At 45.9% G+C, this 18,962-nt stretch overlaps 1 long non-coding RNA gene and 1 pseudogene across 1 annotated transcript; both read left to right on the forward strand.

The window, feature by feature from the left end:
• Positions 1 to 1,543: 1,543 nt before the first annotated feature.
• On the forward strand, positions 1,544 to 6,712 carry LOC126990877 (uncharacterized; annotated as a pseudogene).
• A 733-nt stretch (positions 6,713 to 7,445) lies between these two features.
• LOC126990875 (uncharacterized) lies at positions 7,446 to 18,686 on the forward strand. The gene is made up of 3 exons (XR_007744883.1): positions 7,446 to 7,668; positions 7,774 to 7,973; positions 18,429 to 18,686. It is a non-coding gene; the product is annotated as an uncharacterized LOC126990875 (long non-coding RNA).
• The last annotated feature ends 276 nt before the right edge of the window (positions 18,687 to 18,962 follow it).

The following is an 18,962-nucleotide window of genomic DNA, read 5'->3' on the forward strand; positions in this document are numbered from 1 at the left end:
TTGTCTCTACTTTTCTTGTGTTTTATACTTGGTAATATAGTTTCATATCTCATTTCAAGCATGATTTAGAGTGTAATAGAAAGTGTGAATGAAGTTGGAGCCCTGGCAGGACGGCTCGCTCCCTGCGTGGTAACACTGCAGCAGAAAATGCATAACTGGCAGCTTAGGCCCCGAACCAGGCGGGACCAACATTCCGTAAGAGTGCCACACACAGCTGGTAGGCGGTGACACCCTGCCTACTTATCAGAGGCGGTGTGACTGTTGATGGCAGCGAGTGTTCTGAGTGCTAATTGGTTTACGGGTACAGAACTCATATCCGCCAGGGTTACTTTATTTCGACAAACATTATTATCATTATTATTATTATTATCATTATCATTAGGACAAGCATAGCACATAGAATAGGTGTGTGTGTATGCGTGTGTGAATGTTGTCAAGCGTGGATAACATTTACGTGTTGGTGTGTGTGGAACAATGTGTAGAAGTGGACAACAAGAGGACATGGACGGACAGTCAGAGATAAGCGAGTAACAAGAAGAGTTAACAATGAAGATACACAAGACGCGGACAACAGGGCACGCGACGAGAAACACGAACAATTGGATGGCGCTCAAAACACTCGCTACCACCAACAATTGGTGACCCCGGAGTGACAAGGACAAGGGTAGACGAAAACATTTCACATGAATACACTTATTAAGTCTATGCTTGCAGCGTCACGCTGTCACTGCTCCTGAGTGTGGCAGCTAGAGATTACTATTATCTTATGTCCTTGGTCTTTTGTCCTTTCTCTCATCATGTTCTGCTGTGTCATGGTGAGGCCCCAACCCTGGCACTGTTTGACACCTCTTGCTTTAAAAGGTTGGCATCCTGATACTGTTGGTCATGGCCGCACATTTCGTTTTGTCGTCCACAACCCCCGCAGCGCCTCATCTCATCGGGAAAATTTCTGTCTTGTTAATCACATGTAGCAGACAAGTGAAGTAAGTGATCTTGATGCAATCGATGACACTCCAGCAATGCCTCGTGACTCCTCATTGTCTTCCTTTGCAGAGTGCCTTGAGGAGGTGCGGGCGTGACCTTCTGTTCTGTTGTGGACTTTTCTCCCTGACACCATGTTAAGGTAAAGCTGTTGTTTACAAGCTTGTGTTTCATGTTCTTGTATGGTATATTTTTTTATTAAATTGGCATGTTTGGGATTTATATAAGAAGGTGTGAGTTTTTTTTTCATTCATAAACATTACTGAAAACATTGCTTGAACATTTATCAAAACAGTTAACTTTCACCCAATCATGACCTAACAATGTGCATGTGCCACTTCTCTCAAAACTTGTGGATGGATAGCTGAAATGAAACAACTGGTTTTTTTTTATACTACTACTACTACTAGCTACTACTATTACTACTGTTACTATTCCTACTTTCTGTTTACATACTCATAACAGAAAGCACTAACTATTTAATGTCAGCTGATGTTCAGATGTAAATTCACTTCAGTTTTTTTATTTGATTCCATAACGGAGTATTATTTCAGTGCGTGTCATGCAGCCTTGTCTCCTGCGTCACAAACCACCATCACAGTTGTCTTTTCTAAGTATTGCTCATGTGTATCTTCTGACACATCTCTCTCAGTCTCTGCTTTACTGGGGCAGGTGTTGAAGGCATTTTATATTTTGTAGTTTACTGTGCTCATGACCTGCCTGAAATTGGCACTATCATCCTACAAATGACAGCACCTCCCTTTCCTGTCCCCTGCAGCCAAGGCAACATAAGTTCTGTAGGAATTGCGAGCGGCGCAACGCCATCCCTGTCATCTACACCAGCGGAACATACTACGAAGTGGGCTTTGATGTGGTGAGTGGCATCCAGGCACTGGTAGCTGTGTGGCTCTAGTGTTGACCCTTTGGGAGTGCCAGCAGAGAGGCAGGCCATTTGTCCCTTTTACTGGTAAACTGGCAATCTCTTTTCCTTGTCTCTTCCTCCTTTCTTGAACTTGAATTCAAAAGAGGAATATCAAACAGCTTTCAAACCAAGATTATTGTTCTTGTCTTGTGGCATCTTCCTCTAACTACTTGTTATTGGGGCAGCAAGTTGTGGGCAATTACAAGTAATATTGTTGCACCCTTGGCTGCCCCCCATGCGTTGAAGAAAGTTAAAGGATTACCTCCCGGGCAGGCTCCGTCCTCCCTGCCTGAATGACCCACCTCCCGCCACCCTTGTGCCTTCGGCTCCTCCACAGGGACGCACCTTCCGGGGCCTCATCCAGGATTATCTGGCGTCGTCCGTGTGGCTCCGGGAAACACTTCTTCCAGCTTATGAGACAGAGGCTGGCGGGCTGCCTATGACGAAACCCTTCCAGTCTTGAAGGAGAACTTTCCACAGTACCTCAGGGAGCTGCAGGCACGGCAGATGGGGCTCAAGTTCCCTTCCTCCACGTAAGTGTTGCTGCAGCATTCTGGCGGGGGAAGCCATCCGCAGCACAGCCCTCCTTCACTAGTCTGGCTGTGCCCCATCCATAAGTCTCCTTGACCTCTTAACCTCTAACTGCATGTCTCCACCCCTACCATAGCCCCGCTGCGTTCGACTTTTTACTCTAGCTCATCCCTATGCTGCCCAAATCCCTTATGCAAGAGTTGACCAGCAGCTTCATTCTTTTACCCCTTTCAGTGGTAAACTCTGGAACAGCTGTATTCTCTCCTGCCTACGAGTTGAACTTTGTCAAGAGGGGAGTATTAAGACACCCTTCCATCTGAGATTGACCTCCTCTGGCCACTCATCTCTACATTCTTTGCAGGAGCAGCGCATAGCGACCTTTTTTGTTTTTCTTTAAGTTTGCCCTTGAGCTGCTTCCTTTACAGTAATAAACAAAATTTTCATGCTGTTTGAGAGCCTGACCCCAGGGCTATGTTTGTGTCTCCAGCAAATACTTATACTGTTTGGGAGCTTCAGCCCACTGTGGTGTTTGTGAGGCTGCACCACAGCACCCCGCAGCCACAGAATGGGAGAGTGTGGCCACCTTCATCAGAGGCGCCACATTGTTACCAAAGGAGCCACATGAAATACAAAGTGATGCCGATACAGCAGTTTCTTTTGAGCTCTAGGTACTACTTCTTCAAGACTGTGATGACACCTAGAGCACAGTAAAGGGCACTATTGTATCACTGTGTATTTGAATTTCACATGGCTTTTGTGATAGCATGGCGCCTGTGATGAAGATGGCCACTCTCTCCTCTTCTATGGCTCTGCAGCGGCTTCGAGTGAAGTCTTGCCTGTCCCCAGCTGGTCCTGCTGCACATGGACAGGATCATGACCATGGCGGGCCAGGTGGAGCAGCAGCCGTGCAGCAGTGACCTCAACGGCTGTTCCGACCTCAGCATCAACAGGGAAGACCAGGTGAGTTAACTGAAACATTACACTGGGTTAAAAAGTGTAAGTTGTCTAAGCTTTTTCAACTGATTTAGGACAAATTTGCACCGCTGAATCCGAAAATGACATCAGTTTCTTTTGATCAGGTCAGGTCTTTGTGCTAAGTCGATTTTAAAAAAAAATCCTATCTTATAACTAAATTGATTACATTTTTGTGACATTCTCGGTTGATTTTTGTTAATATTTTTCATCTGAAATAGGCTTTTAAGGTAAAAAAAATAATTTTCTAACACGATTCATTAATTAAATGTTACAAAAATTGAAAGTGTATATTGAATAGTAGACATTGCTAAAGGTAAGTACATGTAAATTAGATATTAGGTCATCATTGTTCAAAATTCAGGGCATGAACTTAAGTTTCTTAGAACTCCTAGAATGCTCAGCGGTAGGGATGTCTCTCCACAGAGTCCAACAGTAATCAGCCATCATGACTGCATCCCAGCGTCCCTGATACCTGGTCTCCATCTCTTTCATGTCCTGATGGAATCTCTCCCCCTGCTCGTCGCTCATTGATCCCAGATTCTCAGGAAACCGATCCATGTGTGAGAATAAGTAATGCATTTTGATGCTCATGTTGCATTCGAGGTTTCTGAAAGCAGTCAGCATATTGGTGACAAGTTCTGCGTAGTTCCTGGCCTTCTTGTTGCCAATAAAGTTCTTCATGACAAGAACAAAAGCCTTTCACGCTTCCAGTTCCAATTCGTTCATTGAGTTTTCAAACTCTGGATCTCTGATGAGCTGACGGAGTTGAGGACCGTCAAATATGCCAGCTTTCAACTTCTCCATGGCTAATCCTTGAAAAGCGTGGCACAAGTAAGTGAAGCAGCCACCATCCTTGTGCAGAGCTTTGGTGAACTGTTTGATCAAGCCGAGCTTGATGTGCTGCGGTGGGAAGAGTATCCCGTCTCTGTCCACCAGAGGGTTGTTTATGACGTTCCTTACGCTGCATGGCACCAACTACTCCCGTACAGGCCTGTCCTTCTTCGTGTAATGCTGAGCTTTGTCCCTACTGTCCCACATGCACAGAAAGCACGGGTACTTGGTGACCCCAGACTGTTGTCCCAACAAAAAGTTCACCTTCTTCAGGTCAACACAAATGAACCACTCATGCTTATCATAACAAACTCTCTCCAGCATGTACTTCACCGCTTCATACTTCTACTTCAGTGTAGTCAAGTGAGCGAGGGGTACAGAGGCAAACTGGTTGCCGTTGTGCAGCAGAACACATTTCAGCAATCGCTTGCTGCTGTCAGTGAACAGTCTCCAATCTTCGCGTTGGTACTGTGCCACTCAAGCTTGTGCAGAAGCTGCGCAATATATGTACAGTACACCAAGTCCTTCTTCAGAAAAAATGAGGGTACTCTTGATGTCTGTTGCGGTAGAAAGTGATGCGAGCATTGTCAGAGAGGAATTTTCTTTCCTTCAATCTGGATGCCAACAGTTCGGCAGAGGGCTTTGACAAGCCGAGATCGCGAACTAGATCATTTAGCTCCTTTTGGGATGAGGGATGTGGTGCATCATCGTCATGTAAATAGAAAATACCCGTACGTCTAAAAACAAACGTAAAAAACATCATGTGGCGATCGATTAAAAAGTTGATCTGATTGAGTAAAACCAGTGTGAATTTTGGATTCAGCACATCAAAATTGTCCTAAATCAGCTAAAAAAAAACTTAGACGATAACTTTGTTGTTGGCCAGTGTTATTTTCAATTTTCATCCAAATTACATTCTTCACAAAATCACAGTAATCTGATTTTTTGAAGGCAGAATATTATAATGTGAAAATAGTAATTTCTGCTGCTCCTCCTACTACTACTACTACTACTACTACTACTACTACTACTACTACTACTACTACTACTACTACTACTACTACTACTACTACTACTACTACTGCTACTACTACTACTACTACTACTAGTACTACTACTATTGCTACTACTACTACTACTACTACTACTACTACTACTACTACACCCACCCACCCCTTTCACCACCAACACTGCTACTTTACAATTACTACTACTACAACTATTCCTCCTCCTCCTCCTCCTTCCACTACTACTACTACTACTACTACTACTACTACTACTACTACTACTACTACTACTACTACTACTACTACTACTACTACTACTACTACTACTACTAATAATAATAATAATAATAATAATAATAATAATAATAATAATAATAATAATAATAATAATAATAATAATAATAATAGTAATGATGATGATGATGATGATGATAATAATACTTTTCTTGTGGCATGAGTCTGATGCCCACTCCACTCCCTCATACCCTTGACTGGGCCACTGACTCTCACATGTGTAGTGACACACACAACACCCTTCTCCAGGTGTTGCTGGGCCACACAGAAGACACATTCGAAGAGATGATGAACTACCTGTACCTCGTGTCCGCCACCATCAGCGAGGAGGCGCCGGAGGGGAGGTTGGGCACGCGGACAGAGAGCTTCACGGCACTCTGCTACTCCGGACACCTGCCGGGAGTCTGCCTCGGCTACAACCGCCACGGCCTGGTCTCCGCCATCAATGATATCGTCCCTCTGAAGGTCTTCCCCGCCAGGACCCGTGAGTGTGGCTGCCTGGGCACATGTTTCTCCATTGTTACTGGTTTGAGCGCAGCTCCCAGCCTGGCAGAGCCGCACAGTCTTGGCCGCCAGGCTGAGGGATTCTTTTTCTTCTCCAAGTTGTGGTTTCCCACAACTCGGCTTTTACGGTACCCATGAAGTTATAAAGTTTGGAGAAAAGTAAGGATAAAATGAGTTAACCGTCAACTTCATTGTCTGGTCCCATTCACCGTGGCTCAGCCTGATCCGTGTGGCCTTCCAGGGACCCAAGCACTTTCAAGGGAAGCCTCAACACATCCCCAAACTAAGCTGACATTATTTTTCTGACGTTTTATCCCGTGATGAGATAAGTAACACTGCATAAATCAGTGGTGAGAGGTGTGCTCCTGGCAGTAACCTTCCCCTTGGCCAGCGCCTCATTTCCTTTGCCGGGCGCTGCTGAGCGCCACGTCCGTGGAGGCGGCGCACGACATCCTGAGGGACTGCGGACTGGAGGAGCCGACGGCTTTGGCGTCAACATGATCTTCATGAGGCCGGATGGTGGTCACGTCTTCCAGAACGTGGAGGTGGGGACGGCCGGGCTGGGGATGAGACCCCGCTGGCCATTGTGCCGCTGAGGGTCGGCGACCACGGCTTCCACGCCACCAGGGGAGCCGCGCCTCTTGCCACACTTAAGTTAACCCTTTAATCATAGTTTGTTTCTGTGGAGGCCCAGAGGCTGGAGTTACTCTCTTGAATCATGGATTGAACTGTGTGATGTCCTCGTCTTATACGTGGGACGACCGTGTACTCTAAGTGGACTGTGGGCCGTAGTGTCTGGTGATGGAGCAGGGAAGAACTGCCTCCTGGCCAGCACACTTGACTGCTGCTGCAAGGAGAGGACAAGCTGCATGCATGCCTTCCTTTCCTCTACAATTCAACACTTTTGTCTTCAATAGATTCATTTCTGTGTCCTAGCTGTGATTAGAGTGTCCTCAAACTTTGTCTTCTCCCTAGTCCATGGTGCGCACTTCTTGCCTACATTTTATACTCAACATCTCTCTCTCTCCATTCCATTGGTGCACGTCCCAGCTTTTATCTGCGTCTTTTGTGAGGCGGCCATGTCTTCATTGGCACCCAAACGACACCAACAAGAATAAAGTCAAGGGATAGGGTCTTGGTTGTTCTGGGTTCTGTGAGAGGCACCAAGTGTCTCAGCCAGGGCTACCAGACAACAAGCACACAACTTTCTCTTCTAGGAGGGGAGAAGGGTGAGCTCGTGATATTACTGTGTTTATCAAGTGCCTATCCCTGTTTTTTCTTTTTTGATTTTATGAGGCATTGTTTACTCTATCTGTGTGTTCCTCTGCTGTCTCAAAGGTTTAATTTTTGATCATCGTTTGTTGTCCTACCTAAGCCCAACTACGAATCTGCTGGCCTGGGTTTGAACCCAGGCCTGGGCAGTCGGCATGCAGCCCACCCAGCTGTTCATCCTTCCTCTTGGGCTAGCCGATAAATGGTTACCTGGGGAAACCTGAGGAAGGTAAACTGTGATAACCCAGAGGTTGCACTGGCCCTGCGTCCTGGGGTGATAGGTTCACACCCACCACAGCTTCAAGGGTCAGTGGTACGGAGATGATCACCGAGGCCACGTGCAGCTATAGTGTATGCTCCAAATTTTTACTCTACGTACCTTACCAAATGATTATTGAACATTAGAGATTATGAACTATATTCTTGATTAACTGTTTCCTGCTTGGCGTGGCGCAGGTACCTTCACCTGACAGGCATCCCGGAGAAGAGTGGTCCTCCCGAGGCCAGCAGCGAGCACCGAGAGGTCCGCGCAAGCCAGTTCCCGGCCCCCAAAAACCTGGCGGATCTGCTGGAGGTGCTATCAGACACCAAAGACCCTGTGTTCCCCATCTTCAAGGAGAAACCCCAACTGACCCCCAGCTCGACCCTGGCCCTTGGTTAGTACACTGAGAGAGAGAGAGAGAGAGAGAGAGAGAGAGAGAGAGAGAGAGAGAGAGAGAGAGAGAGAGAGAGAGAGAGAGAGAGAGAGAGAGAGAGAGAGAGAGAGAGAGAGAGAGAGAGAGAGAGAGTTAGGTCAGGTTAGGTTGGCTTTATAACCTCCGCCAACGAAGTTGGGAGGAGGTTATATTTTCGGTCCGGTCAGTTTTTTTTTATTTGTTTGTTTGTTTGTGAGCAGTCTCCTGTACACACTTTTTGCGGATATCTCAACCAATTTTTTTCAGGGAAGCTTCGTGTCCATCCAGAATAGAACCCATTAAATTTTTTGTCAAACGTCAAAGGTCAAGGTCAAGGTCGCACAAAACATCTGATTGACCATAACTTCGGTTCTCTTCATCGTAGAGACTTCATATTTGGTTCATATTTTAGCTCATGGAAATATGCACCTTGACCTTTGACCTTGACCTCGAAAAGTTCGCCCAAGGTCAAAGTTTCCCAAAAAATTGAATTTCATCAAATTTCAAAACAAATGCTTCCATATTATGATGCGTGTCCATCCATAATAGAACCCATTAATTCTTTTTATGTCAAAAGTCAATGGTCAGGGTCGCAGAAAACGTCTGATTGGCCATAACTTCGGTTCCTGTCATCGTAGAGATTTCAGACTTGGTTCATATTTTAGCTCATGGAAAGACGCACCTTGCATGGCCTTGACCTTGATCTTTGACCTTGACCTCGAAAAGTTCGCCCAAGGTCAAAGTTTCCAAAAAAAATGAATTTCATCAAATTTCAAAACAAATGCTTCCATATTATGATGCGTGTCCATCCATAATAGAACCCATTATTTTTTTTATGTCAAAGGTCAATGGTCAGGGTCGCAGAAAACGTCTGATTGGCCATAACTTCGGTTCTCATCATCGTAGAGATTTCAGACCTGGTTCATATTTTAGCTCATGGAAAGACGCACCTTGCATGGCCTTGACCTTGACCTTTGACCTTGACCTCGAAAACTTCGCCCAAGGTCAGTTTCCAAAAAAATAGAATTTCATCAAATTTCAAAACAAATGCTTCCATATGATACACATTGCATGGCCTTGACCTTTGACCTTGACCTCAAAAAGTTCGCCCAAGGTCGAAGTTTAAAAAAAATAGAATTTCATGAAATTTCGAAACAAATGCTTCCATATGATGCATAGGATCACAGTTGATGCCCATACCAATTTTCAGGACGATCTTTGGCAGAGGTGCGCACTCTCAGAGAGCTATGCGTCTAGTTTAGATTAGGTTAGGTTTTGAATAACTTCCCTCTGTGAGATAAAAAATGGATATTGTGGTGCCCCGAGGGCTGCGACACCACTCGTGTCATCATCATCTTCACCGGCAATATTTTCCGATGACAACAGCGGTATCGACCGCTAAAACACAACACGGACTCCAACACATGATTGTCCCCACTGTTCATTTACCAACCTATACACAATTGTAATTGCCCATTAACGCACCCGCTTATCTCTCTAAGCCAAAACACAATCACCGCGGCAAAAACAGGATCAGCCGCGGAACAAAATGTTATGAAAACAAAGCTGCGTCACCGCGTGAATTAAGCATGTCGGTTAGGTAGATTATTGTATGAGCTCGGTGTGAGTTTGATGTATGACTCACACGCCTGACGTATTACCCTCGCGATATCTGCCTATATAAGAAGCATTTTCTCCAGGCTTGACCTCAGATTAACCAGCACTCTGTTCGTGGCTGGACACTCAGTTGTCCTTCCCTAGACAACATGGGTAGAACATTCATCGTTGCTACTGTGAGTATGGAGTGAAGAATTACCATAGAGGAAAGCGTATCTAACATATCTATTGTGTTCTATTATCTTAGTTTTACTTAGGATTATATTTCTATGATACTTTATTGTGTGAGTTTTACTCAATATTATACCAGTGTTAACGTCAGTAACCAATAGTGAAAGAAAACCTGAAAACTCATTGAGTCTAGTAAGCCAGTCGCTGGTTTAAACAATATTTTTACCCTCTGTAATATTAAGTAGTATTAAGGTAGAATAAAATACATATAAGAAAGGCGACACCGTTTCATCACCCCATTTATGAACTCCTTTAAATACTCCTAAAGTACCAGAATTTTAAGTCAAGTGTCACTAGTACAAACAGTGTGTCGTCTCCCCTGTGTGACCCGGATTACGGGTTACAACATTGGTGTCAGGTGGGGTGGTGAAACATGTGGTGAAACTTGTGGTGAAACATGTGGTGAAACTTGGTGAAACTTGCGATTTATATTGGTTTATATTGGTATTGTACTGGTGTATGTCCACATCCGAAAGCGAGGGAGAAGACAGTTATTCTTGGAATTACGGGAATAAGACTTTAGAGTTAAAATGCCAGACGTAGGCTAGTAACCTCCCCACAAAACAGAAGATGGAAAATCGATCTCACTTGCCCATTATTATATTGTTACGCTACTTAGACGTCATACCTTGAATGATTTTATTAGATTTAAGGGACTCTTATTTTTTTTTGGTGGAGAAGAAAAAGTAGCAAAGCACCAAACCTCCCATGCCATAAGCTAGCAAAGAAATGGATAGAGGATATTGAAAGCCGGACACAGGCAAATTGGGACACTACCGGAAAGATTGAGTTAGCCAAACAATATGCCCTGGGAGCAGCGCGCGATCATCTCCTCGGTTGTATCACTAGATGTGGACAGGATTGGGGAAAAGTAAAGGAAGACTTCCTACGTGTGTTTCCCACAGTAAGGACCTTTTCGGTCCTCCAGAAAGAATTGGGAGAGGCAAAACGGCGGACAGGAGAAAACATCCGCACCTTCCTCATCCGCCTGGAGACATTGAGAGACGAGTTGATCGCCTCAAGCCTGACAATGCCAGTTTGCTAAATGAGATAACCGCTTTACGGCTCAGAGAGGCTTTCCTCCGGCCCTCTTACTCATCTTAACGGAGGAAGAAAAGGGGGACCCACAGAAGGTATTAAAGAAAGGGTATGAGTATATTAAAGCTTATCCAGAGTCGAAGCTATCCGATGCCGATATCGCCAAAGAAATAAAAGTGCTGAACGTCTGTTCCACCCAGGCATCCGGACCCAAACATGTCTCACAAGCCCGTCCTCCACGCCCTCCAGGCCAGTCACGTTACCCGATAACCCAAAGGGGAGGACGGCACGCCGCGCCACCTACACGCCCATATGGGAACGCGCCCACGCCACCTACATGTTATGCTTGGGTATGTAGGACACATGGCTCGCGATTGCACATATGGAAGGCAGTATAGGGGTGCCTACCACCCACCAACGGGCTCTCGGTACCTCAGTACCAGCCCACTCGAAACAGGCGTCAGCCTGTCTCGCCTTGCGCTGCCTGGCGCCCGGAGTACACGGCCGGTCCCTCACCCTGTAGCTCCTGGGTCAACCCTGACCACGAGAAGAACAAAAAAACGACCCCAGAGTAGCTGCGGCAGTCCACGGCCCTACCAACGCCCTCACGTTGAGATTGTGCGTAGGCGCTAATGCACCAAAGGAGATGGTTTACGCAATGCTAGACACAGGAGCAGGAGCGTCCCTAATAGAAGAAGATTTATTTAGGAAGGTAGGCGGAAGATGATAGTTCCAGAACCTCACTCCATACACGGTGTAGATCGGACTCCAATACCTAATAAAGGAATAGCCGAAGTAGTAGTATACTTTGGGCACGGAGAAATTATAGAAAAGTTTGTAGTAATATCACAAGGTATAGTGTTACCAACAGCAGTTTTGTTGGGCCTAGAATTTATGTGGAGACAAAATGTGGTAGCTGCACCGCTGGACACACCTGGGCAGTTTAGTGTAATGGTGGGCGCCTACCCAGTGGAAGTACATTCCCTGGCTGCGGACGATATGAGCCTGTACCCAGAAGATCATAAACCTACTTTAGACGAGATGGAGGAAGTACCAGTGAAAGCATACGCTATTAACGTGGCGTCCTTGCTCCCAGGCACGGCAGGGTATGTCACTCTGGAGGCAGAGATTGGCAGAGCCCAGCAAGCCTTATTTCTCCCAAGGTCCAATGATATCCCTTCTTCATTTTTATTTCCCGGGTTAGTAACCTTAACTCCTAACGTCAAACAAACTAAAGGCAAATTCATCATTCCCTATGCTAACCCAACTGAAGAAACTATTGAGATGCCAACAGGTGAAGTGATGGGACACATTTATTCTTGTCACTCAGAATACTATCAATCATCGACTAATGAATGTGTAGCGGCTGTCACAAACACAGCTACAAAGCCGCCTGTCACCCAGTCAAGTAAGCAGATGGTACTCGATAAGCTGATAGACGAGCTATTTTTACCCTCACAACGGGAAAATTGCTGTCTGAAGGGCTTAACCCGCAAGTATCCTGATGTGTTTGCTCTAAAAACGAGCCACGCACTATTACCCCTATTATGTTCACACTTTAAGGCTAAAAATGACAAGCCTATATATAAAAGCCATACCCAATACCAGTAAAATATCATAAAGAAATAGAGATTCAGCTCAAGGACCTTGAGGCCCAGGGTATTATACGCCCTAGTGCGTCACCCCACAGCGCACCTCTAGTCCCTGTTGCTAAAAGGATGGTGGAGTCAGACTTTGTCTCGACTTCCGCGCTCTGAACGATGAATTGATTGATGACAAACATCCACTCCCTAACATTAACCTCATTTTGCAACAGTTAGGGGAAAGTAAAGTATTCACCTCCCTTGATTTGCGCCAGGGCTACCACCAAGTCCCATTGGCAGAGGAATCTAAACACTTGACAGCCTTCACGACACCTTATGGCCTCTATGAATTCACTACAGTCCCCTTTGGATTAAAAACAGCACCTGCAGCCTATCAACGGATCATGAATCAAGTTCTCATAGGTCTGACAGGAAGAATTGTACATGTATACCTTGATGATTTGATAGTACAAGGGAAAGACATGGACCATCACCTAAAGAACCTCCATGCCGTCTTGGACAGACTGCAGAAGGCTCACCTGTCCTTAAGACTAGATAAGTGTTCCTTTTTCAAAGAGCAAGTAGATTATCTGGGTCACATTGTTAGTGCTTCTGGCTTGAAGCCTCAGCCCTCAAAGGTACAGGCGGTACAACAACTCACTCCTCCGAAAATAGTCAAAGAACTTCAAGGTTTCCTGGGATTGGTTAACTTTTATAGGAAATTCATTAAAGACTTTGCCAAGATAGCATCCCCACTTAATAATTTACTCAAAGGGAGGAAAGTAACCAAGAATGATAAGACACATCTGGAGTGGAATGAAGAGGCATTGCATGCATTTAGCACACTAAAGAACAGTCTAACGACTGACATTGTTTTAGCCTTTCCGGATTTCCGGAAGCCCTTCAATCTCACCACAGATGCGTCAGATAAGGCAATAGGTGGTGTGTTGCAACAAAAGGATGAAAATGGTAGTTTACGTCCCATAGCATATTTTAGTAGAACCCTGAATGGAGCAGAACGTAACTACTCAGCGGTAGAGAGAGAAGCTTTAGCAGTCATCTATGGCCTCAGTACTAACAGACACCTTATATTTGGTTATAGGATACACATCCTTTCGGACCATAGACCACTGACTTGGCTGTTAAAAGCACAGTGCCTAGCAGCAGGATTGCACGCTGGCAGACACTTCTAGGAGAATTTGACTTTAGTATTGATTATCTCCCAGGCTCCAGCAACATGGTAGCAGATTTTTTGTCAAGGATTAGGAATCAGGAGAGTGACGTGATAGAAGGCGAATTGGATGCTCGAATTATGTCTGTCACCCTTACGGGTGGACAGGACATGTCTGTCGCCTCTCCGGAGGGACATGACAAACAGGATAAGTTTCTCCATTGGAGTCTTGCTGGACTCATGGAGCACCAGGATCGCGATCCTGAACTGAGAGAATTGAAGCATGCTTTTGAACAACCACCGGTGGTAACGTACATGAGAGAGATGAGAGAAAGGTTGCAGAGAGGAGCAATGTAACGTTAAATGCAGCTAAGAGGCACTTCAAAAAACTGCCTCTTAGTGAAGTGTGTGTAGAGAACGGCATTCTCTACCGCGATGTTTGCGATGAATACAACAAGCAGAAAAGACTGGTTATCGTTCCACCAAGCTACATTCCTAACGCGTTAGCTTTGGCGCATTCCATGCTACCTGCAGGGCATGGAGGCACTAAGGTTACGTTGGCACGCTGTCGCAAGTTTGCGTACTGGCCGGGAATGAAGGCGGACGTGGAGCAATATGTCAGATCTTGTCCTGTCTGTTGTCGGTTTAAGAAGAGGGGATCCCCGCCAGCTCCACTTATGAGGTATCCAGAGGTTGGCCAACCGTTTGACAGAGTCCATATGGATATTGTCGGACCTTTGTCTGTTTCAGACGAAGGCTATAGGTATGTACTGACAGTGATAGACGTCCTGTCACGCTTCTTGGTAGCAACCCCCCTTCGTACGAAGGCAGCCAAGGAAGTGGCAGCTGCGTTCTACGTACAAGAACGTAGTCTGTGTACACAGCATCCCGCCGATTCTAGTCACGGATCAAGGAAAGGAGTTCGTCAACACTCTCTTACGAGAGTTGACTCAGTTGTTACAGATTGATCATCTAAGGACAACTCCTTATCACCCGTCTGCAAACGGTGTGATAGAAAGGCCTAATGGCACCTTAATAAATATCTTGAGAACTTTGTGCGAGGATAATCGCGGTATCTGGGACCAAATGCTTCCGGTTGCAACACACGCCTACAACACTGCCTACCACCGTGTTCTGAAAGATTCACCATTTTTCTTGCTTTTCTCTCGGGACCCAAATGTTCCTTTTGAAGTGCTTGAGAATAGACTCCAACCTTGTTATGATGTTGACAGCTATAAAGCATTTACTTCTAGTGTCGCGCAGCGTACCTATAAACTATGTCAGACCAATATAGATATAGGATGGCAGGAGTCAGAAAGAATGTTTAGGAAATCCAAACCCAAACAGGTGGTAGTAGGAGATCGGGTCTACTTAAGGCATGTATGTACAAAGGGCGAACCAAAGAAGCTCCAGCCCTTGTTCAATGGACCTTTTAGGGTGCTAGAAAAATTAAGACCTGTAGTCTTACGAATGAGTCATGTTAGAGGTGGTAAGATCAAGACAGTTCACACAAATAATGTTCAGGTCGTTCACGAGGACTCTTCGCTTCCATGACTCTCCTAATGTCAGGCGTGCATACCCTCTCCCTGATCAAGTAGTAGAAGTGGACCCACTCCCCATGACTTATTCCCCCGAGGAGCCGCTGCCATTGTCCTTTCCAGCTCCTTCCGAGCTCTCCTCACCGGCTCCTGTCTCCTCAGATGCTTCAGAGGTCCCCTCATTGGTTCCCTCAGCTCCTTCAGAGCCCTGTGTCAGTCGCTCATTACGATCCAATACGGTACCCCCTTCTCTCCCCAATGTGATGGAACGCCCTCTTGAGTATCGCCAACGACCAACGAACTGATGCCCCTATAATTACAGATCCTGGGTGTTGCTCTCCTTGTCTTCCCTTGATCCCTCCTGGAGCAACCCATTCGTCCCGGCCTCGTCTTCTCCCCAGTCTTTAAGATGCTGTTGACAGGACGGTACTATGTTGTCCCTGTCGTCATCAAGACGGACGACATCCAACGTCCTCTCATCAACGTGGCAAATCTAACAGCGGAAGTTTCATGGTCGATTGAACATATGAATCAATCGTTCCCCACTGTTGGTCTGCTCAGGCGCACTCTAGACTCTTTTCACATTGAGTTTGAGAAGTTATTCAAAGATCTTAACAGCTTTCTGTCGGCTATGAGTGGTACAGATGGAAGCCGTTTCGGACTCGCCAGAAGCGAGGAGCCGTGGATTTCCTTGGCTCGGTAGCAAACCTCCTTTTCGGTACGGCCACTCAGGCCCAAATAGATGTGATACACGGAAGCTCTCCCAGCTCTACACTCTGTCCACAGAAGAGAGACGTCAACTTAACCTCCATCAGGAAGTCCTCAACGCCACAGTTCGGGACCTCCGTCATATTCATTCTGCCATCTCCTGTCTAGAGTCCGCCTCGGCTTTGGCCTCAGCTATTATCCGTCAGTTCTCACTAAAACCTTGCAAATTGAAGGGAAATGCGTATTTTGGAGACTATCCTTCTCATTCAGTTGGCACTTAGTGACCTAAATCATGATACTCTGAATCTCAAGCTTGGCCTTCAGCAGCTGTCCCAAACGCAGGTTTCTCTCCTCCTTCCAAATGATGTACTATTTCGTGTGCTCAGCAATGCGTCACCCATTACCCAGGCTTACTTTTCCTGCAGCACATGAATATTTAGCATTGTATAGAGATGTCTCTAGGGTTATTTCTAAAGGTACGCTTTCCTCAGGAACCCTTCACTTCTACTTACAAATCCCCATGAAAGGGATCCTCTGACGTGTTCGATGTGTTTAAAATGGACGCGTTGCCTTTTCATCTGGATGGCACGCCATATTTTCTGCACACCGACACGCTTTCCACTTACCTTGCGGTTTCTGAAGACCGCACTCACTATATGCTCTTGGACTCCTTGGACCGCTGTACTAAACACCACCTGCGCTATGTATGTCCCCTGTCGCCCCTGTCTACTCGACTTCTGTCCAGCGCTGCGAGATCGCTCTTTCTCGATCACCCAGACGCCCTCTCGCTGTGTTCTAAGTCTCTCCTCAGAGTCTTCCCCCCGGTCTTCATCCTGTCTCCTGCGGGCTGGGTCTTCGCTACCGATACTCCCCAGGTGGTCACCATGGTCTGCCCGGACAGCCCGGTCTCCAAATACAAGCAGACCATCAACGGACGGGTCTCTCAGCCTCGGTATGGGCTGTAGTGCCCACCCGACGCCTTCAGCCTCCCTGCCTCTGCTACTATGGACGGTGACGCCCCGCTGACGGTTCATCGCGCCCCTTCCACATCGGACGTGACGTGGTCTCATCGCTCCTGGCCAAGACTCCCTTGGCCCCTTCCCTCCGCCGCCGTCGCCCGGGTCGTCTCTGGCCCCCTGCTGGACCTCCCTCCAGCACTTCACGCGCTCCAGGAATCCGTCTCCGGTCCCCGCCTTCGACCCCTTCCTCCCTTGGTGGGGTGGCTGCTCCTCCTCGTCGTCTTCGTCGCCGGTGGGGTGGCCTTCTTCTGTCTCTTCAGGTCCCGTCTCTCGCAGGCCTCCTCCCCCACGATCCCGCCATCCCCGTCTTGGCCCTCCATGGTCGTCCGCCGGGCGGACCGCTTCGTGCCACGAGGACGTGGCGTGGTTTTAACGGGGAGGGTATGGTGCCCCGAGGGCTGCGACACCACTCGTGTCATCATCATCTTCACCGGCAATATTTTCCGATGACAACAGCGGTATCGACCGCTAAAACACAACACGGACTCCAACACATGATTGTCCCCACTGTTCATTTACCAACCTATACACAATTGTAATTGCCCATTAACGCACCCGCTTATCTCTCTAAGCCAAAACACAATCACCGCGGCAAAACCAGGATCAGCCGCGGAACAAAATGTTATGAAAACAAAGCTGCGTCACCGCGTGAATTAAGCATGTCGGTTAGGTAGATTATTGTATGAGCTCGGTGTGAGTTTGATGTATGACTCACACGCCTGACGTATTACCCTCGCGATATCTGCCTATATAAGAAGCATTTTCTCCAGGCTTGACCTCAGATTAACCAGCACTCTGTTCGTGGCTGGACACTCAGTTGTCCTTCCCTAGACAACATGGGTAGAACATTCATCGTTGCTACTGTGAGTATGGAGTGAAGAATTACCATAGAGGAAAGCGTATCTAACATATCTATTGTGTTCTATTATCTTAGTTTTACTTAGGATTATATTTCTATGATACTTTATTGTGTGAGTTTTTACTCAATATTATACCAGTGTTAACGTCAGTAACCAATAGTGAAAGAAAACCTGAAAACTCATTGAGTCTAGTAAGCCAGTCGCTGGTTTAAACAATATTTTTACCCTCTGTAATATTAAGTAGTATTAAGGTAGAATAAAATACATATAAGAAAGGCGACACCGTTTCATCACCCCATTTATGAACTCCTTTAAATACTCCTAAAGTACCAGAATTTTAAGTCAAGTGTCACTAGTACAAACAGTGTGTCGTCTCCCCTGTGTGACCCGGATTACGGGTTACAACAATATTGAAGAATCCCTCCAGCTAAGTACTGGCCAGGACCACACAGCTCTGCCAGGGTTACAAGACAGTGCTGCCTTGCTCACCAACAAGCCACCGTGAGGTCAGCTGTAAGCCATACACCGCACCCCTGCCAGCCCCGTTCTGAAAAGACTTCATCTGTCATCACTGTTCTCATCTGTCAGTTGCAGTATATGTAATTTTTCATCCAGCTCAGTGTGTGTTCATTGTCAGGTGCTGCTGCCAACCTGTTGATGGTCACTTTGCAGGTGTGTTTGATTTGGTCAAGAAGACGTTGGCTGTATGGATGAAGAACCCTCGGAAGGCTGGGCCCGTCATGGAGATTCCCCTACACTTCAACTGAACCACCTGAGCTCAGCCATTCCTCTAATATAGACAGAAAAACACAGCTGACGACAATTTGACAAACAACAAAACATTAATTTCCACAAGAATGCACTACGTGACAGGGTTTGACTCAAAGCTGAAAAGTCTATTTCAGAGACACTGGCTTTTCATTTATGGATCAGGTCATGTAAATATATATATGTATATATATATATATATATATATATATATATATATATATATATATATATATATATATATATATATATATATATATATATATATATATATATATATATATATTTTTTTTTTCATAATGTCAGTCTATTTCCATGTATTAATCCGGACCCAGTTAACGCCGCATCCAATTTCAAAGAGCCATTTTTTCAAAGATAATATATATGTAATTCCAGTCTGTCTCCATGTATACTTAGCCACACTCAGTTAATTTCTGC

Source organism: Eriocheir sinensis, unplaced genomic scaffold, assembly GCF_024679095.1.
Source record: "Eriocheir sinensis breed Jianghai 21 unplaced genomic scaffold, ASM2467909v1 Scaffold218, whole genome shotgun sequence".
Lineage (NCBI taxonomy): Eukaryota > Metazoa > Arthropoda > Malacostraca > Decapoda > Varunidae > Eriocheir > Eriocheir sinensis.